The sequence below is a fragment of the Solanum dulcamara genome, chromosome 5 (genome assembly GCF_947179165.1).
Source record: "Solanum dulcamara chromosome 5, daSolDulc1.2, whole genome shotgun sequence".
Lineage (NCBI taxonomy): Eukaryota > Viridiplantae > Streptophyta > Magnoliopsida > Solanales > Solanaceae > Solanum > Solanum dulcamara.
In genome coordinates, this window is record NC_077241.1 from 32,773,631 (window position 1) to 32,779,274 (window position 5,644).

The window sequence follows — 5,644 nt, forward strand, 5'->3', positions numbered from 1 at the left end:
GGTGTATTACACCCCTTGTATGCTGCTGGAAGTTTAAGAATGCCGTAGAAATGCTCGACATTCGAAATAAACTAAATTGGAATCACTATAGTTAAATTGTAGTCGAAATGAGGCGTTGTGCATGTGAGGGATGCTGTAGGTGTGTGGTGGTGTGTTTCAGAGCCTAAAAGTGTTCTAAAATAGGTGGGGAAGCTTCTGATTGAATCCACACGAATCCCCGCTTTGTACGGTTAAAGGTTTTATAAAATTGAAACTACAAACCCTATTTTGGTTGTGTAATTTTGAGTGAATCGTTTGGAGTTTCTATTGTATAAGGTTGATCTGAATTGTATATATATATATGCTGCAGGTTATTGTTTTTGGTTGACTGTATCTATTAGGAGTATAATTTGAAATTCGGATAGGGCACATTATAGGGGAGATGCTACCCAATTTTTGTTAACGCCTTAACTAGTTAAGGAACTAGTCGAGAAGGCGAGCGAGGAAATGAATATTGTGAATACTCGTAGGTAATATAAGATGCTGGAAAAGTCTAATTTGGTTGATATTCGTATTGATTCCATGTTAAATAGGCTCACGGGATGACAAGGCGATCGGGACAAAGACTAACCCATAACAGGTATGTGAAGCTTTCTTTTGGCATGTTTTTGGAATAAGTATGTAAAGCTTATTCCTTCTCTTGGCATATTTTTGGCATAAGTAGGTAAAGTTATTCTTCTTTATTTTCACATGTCTTAGATATAAGTGATGAATGGTTTGTATATGGAACTTGGTGATAGTTCCATTCGTAAAGCTCCGAGTACAGTCCATAATTCTTATCCACTTCCTAATGGTAGAACTCCTATAATAGTTGAGTTATTTCCTTTTTAAGTCACCTATAGGATAAAAGGTAATATATGTAGAGCCTATTGACTCGTGTTCACTTCTAAATACTAAGGCTCTTAAGGTAGCTGAGCTATCACCCTTAAGCCTTCTATACAGGAAATAGTAACCGGATTCATGGAAAGCATGAACTATAACTCCTATTCATTTCTTAATATCGAAGTTCTTGAAGTAGTTAAACTGCTACCCTCGAGTCCCTATATGATGAATACTAATTGAATGTATGAGCTCCCATGCCTAAGAACTCTATAATGACAAGTGTCTCTGATTGCATAGGCCGTTTGGTATTACCTTAATAAAAGCCTAGGACTCTTGAGACTCCGTTGATGTGGCCCCTAATGGAAGTTAGAGGATACGTGAGACGATGATAGTTTTGATCCTCAAATGATAATCCATGACGATTGTTATACCGAATCTCAGAGGATGAACTAATTGCATATGGTTCCTCATTACTTTACTCGTGCAGGTTGTTAATACGTCATTCACTGTGTCCCATGAAGGGACGGGCATGATAAATTCACTGCATCCCATGAAGGGTCGGGCATGATAAATTTACCGCATCCTAAGAAGGGCCAAGCATGATAAATTCACCGCGTCCCATGAAGGGTCGAGCATGATAAATTTACTGCATCCAATGAAAGGCCGGGCATGATAAATTCACCGTTTCCCATGAAAGGCTGGGAATGATAAATTCACCACGTCCCATGAAGGGCCGGGCATGATAAATTCACCGCGTCCCATGAAGGGCCGAGCATGATAAATTTACTGCGTCCAATGAAAGGCTGGGCATGATAAATTCACCGTTTCCCATAAAGGGCTGGGAATGATAAATTCACTGCATCCCATGAAGGGCCGGGCATGATAAATTCACCGCGTCCCATGAAGGGCTGGGCATGATAAATTCACCACATCCCATGAAGGGACGGGCATGATATATAATGCAATGATCATTCACCGCATCCCATGAAGGGCCGGGCATGATTATGATGAAATAATTATGATACCGAGTTCACTAGAGGGCCAGTTACAGGGTATGATAAGGTATATAACTGCATGTCCTAAGTTGCAGGTACAGTAATCTGTTAACTGTTATACATGTTTTCTGTATCCCCATTTTAAGTTGTTGTTTCAGTTATAATATGTTATGCTTTATATACTCAGTACATATGTCGTATTGACCCCCCATTCTCTGGGGGACTACGTTTCATGACCGCAGGTACAGATGTTCATTTTGGAGAATCGTTAGCTTAGGAGTTCCTCTCAGCTATGTCGGAAGTGCTTCACTGTCCTGGAACCTAATATTTCATACTGGTCATTTAATATATATATTTATTTATTTAGGGGTACAGTAGGGGCCTTGTCCCGCTATATGATGCAGTTATTACTCTTAGAGGTCTGTAGACATGTGTATGTGGGTTATTTATAAGTTTGTTTCAGTTGTGCTAATACGACGTATTGTAAATATTTTCGTGGTGTGGCAGCCTCATCGGCTCGCATGCCCTTTCCTTTTATGATACAGGTGAATGAGGCTACAGGTTTATGAAAAAAAGTTTTTGACCCATTGGGGTTTATATATGGTATCACATCACACATGGTTCAACTTAAGGGTAGCTGATAGATACGCATAAGGGGTCCAGGTTGGACCCTAGTCGCAGCCTATGGGTTTGGGTTGTGATAGAAGTGGTATCAGATTAGTTCGTCCTTGAAGTGTCTACAGACCGTATCTAGTAGAGTCTTGTCTATCGGTGTGTTGTGCACCATATCCATAGACAGGAGGCTATAAGATATTTAGGATGTTACTTTCTTTCATATCTACGATCGTGTGATAGAGCCAAGTCATAGGGAATGAAATTCCTCATACTAATTAGTGATTTCAGCAGAAGGACAACTTCGATAGAAGAAGGTTACTAACAATATTAGAAGTTACACAGCACTCAGGTAAGCAAGGCACGAATGATAGGTTCCAGGTAAGGTGTTGAAGTACAATTGACATATAAGGTTTAAAAGTGAAAGGAAAAGTAGACGAAAAGTCTAAACAGGTGCAGTTCGAATTGGACATACGAGGTAAGTCCATCAGTTTATACTATTGATGATTTGAATGCCCTGTGAGCTTGCGATATGACGTGATATAATACGTATATATGTATCTTTATACGTGTTGTCCCTGCGAGGCACTGTTGGTATTTTCTACTTGCAGGTTTGAGACAGTAAGAAATATAGAGGAAATTCTGCCCAATATTTCCTAGAAATAAAAAAAGAATGAGATATAGGGCTGTTGTATGTCTTGAAAGGTTGTTCCCACAATAATGATGAAATTTGGATAAACCATGAGCATGGATGACCTAGAGAAATAAGTTAATTGCTGAATTGATGACAATAAAAACTAGGAGGTTGGTATTGATATGGTAAACCAAAGTTGGAAAAGACTTGTGACCCTAGGAAAATAATGTAGAGAAGATCGGTAGTTCTGGATAGAATGATATATTAAGGCACCGACGGAATTGATACACAAGGATAAGACTAACTAAGAAGGGTAAGTAACCCATGGTAAGGATCATCAAAAAGGTTAAGAAGTGTTATACTATGGGGCAGGATGCAATCATACCAGCACTAATGCACCAGATTCCATCAGAACTCCGAAGTTAAGCGTGCTTGGGCTAGAGTAGTACTAGGATAGGTAACCTCCTAAGAAGCCCTGTACGGCTGTGATATGAGATGATATGGATGTATGTATATGTTGGCCTTGCATGGAAAGGTTGGTATAAAGAAGTATTGTAGATATGTGACTCTACCGTGAAAGATGATAAGGCCCTTTGAGATAGCGGATGTTACTTTGCAAAACAATTGATGCAACCTACGAATGGTGGTATTCCAAGAGTAAAACTAAGTGATTACTCGATAAAAGAAGTTGGTAGTAGCCATGTAACTACTATATTCGAATACATTAAGGGAAGGTATAAGATGGTTTGAAGAAAAACCTTTAAGGTACAATCAGTACTAAGGACAAAAGCTATAGTGGAGACCTAACATCAGATGAAGGAAGTAAGAAACGATAAGGGTTTACGTACAAACTAGTATGGCGATGCTAAGGCATCTTCTGAGCTACTTTAAGCTCCCACACATATTCGTGTAAAGGGTGCAATATGATGTGTCATAAGAGAACTAGAAAGAAGAAATGAAAAGAAATATCACATGTTCCCTATGCCTACAGGTAATTATGCTCTTAAATTGACTATATGGGTTAACAAGAGGCCTTTGGATGACAACCAATATAGAGAAATCTTGAAGCAATCATATGACCTTATGAAGCTAGTTAACATTCAAGGACGAATGTTCTAAAGGGGGGAAAGATGTTATACCCCATACCTTTATACTTCGGAAAGTCTTTTTAAGCTTCTTGAAAGTTGTCTCGTGACCCAGATTATCTATAACGTGATTAAATAACTCTAAGGAAGGGAGGACGTGATGCCCCATAAGAGTGAAGGTTGGAAATAGGTCTATAAGGATTTGAAATGAGTTGGAGGCCAAAATAACAAGTCGTAGGACTCAACTTACCTACATAAGCTACCAACTTGGATGACTTACATAACTAAGCCACTGGAGTACATGTTGAGCTTACGTAGCAAGGATTACATAGGCTCCTAAATTAAAATGAGATTACGAACCCACGAGAGAGGCGGAAGGAGGCGTAGAACCTACTCAGAAGCAAGCAAGTGATGTACCTACTTTGACTAAGTAGGTGATGCACCTACTTGGACCAAGTAGGTGACACAACTACTTGAGGTGGGTCCCACATAGCCACATGGAAGCATGTGATTGGTTGCATGAGGTGACATGGATGCCTATGGTTGTGACACATGTCACCCTTAGAGGATGACACATGTCACCTTCCAAAAAGGGATATATATGTTAAGTGATGACTAATTCATCATATTTTCAGCATCTTTCACTTGGAAAAAATTGAGGGAAAACTTGAGAGAACAAGAGAGAGACCTACGGGTTTGCCAAGAAAAATAAAGGTAAGTTTCTAGATATCTTTCTGTGAATTAATTATTTAAGCTATCCTATGGTGATATGACGGAGTTTAACAACATAAGATTTATCGTTAGGGAAAGGAGGAGGTTTTTCTTCTTGTTAACAGACCCGTTTTTGAATGATACTGCTGTTCGTAAAACGAGTATAAATCCTTGTATAAGGTTTCGTTACAAGTGATTTAGGATGTTTTGGAAATATATTTCATAGGGCTATAACTTTTGTTTAGCCTCTAAAACCCATTTTTGCTTTTATCTGCTCAAAAAAAGGTGGTGAAGTATGGGGGCGCTGCTGCCCAGATTTCGTTTTAGAAATTCTACAAGGAATGTTGTTGGTATTTTGGGCATATCATTTTGTACAAAATTGATGTATGGGTGATTCAAAATTTTATGCGACCCTAAGACACATGTATATAACTTTCTTTGAGTCCACAAATCTTGTTTCTTTCAATTACCCCTTCGAAACTAAGCGACAATACAAGACAATAGGCTGTCCAGAATTTACGTTTTGATAGCGTTGGCGCGTTTTGGCCAATTTTGGGAAAGGTAAGGTCTTTACTTTAAATTTGAAGTTTATGGTGTTGTTATATGGTGTATTACACCCCTTTTATGCTGCTGGAAGTTTAAGAATGTCGTAGAAATGCTCAACATTCGAAATAAACTAAATTGGAATCACTATGGTTAAATTGTAGTCGAAATGAGGCGTTGTGCGTGTGAGGGATGCTGTAGGT

General features: G+C 38.9%; 1 pseudogene; it reads left to right on the forward strand.

Moving 5' to 3' along the window:
* Positions 1–3,473: 3,473 nt before the first annotated feature.
* Positions 3,474–3,591, forward strand: LOC129890995 (5S ribosomal RNA; annotated as a pseudogene).
* Positions 3,592–5,644: the final 2,053 nt, after the last annotated feature.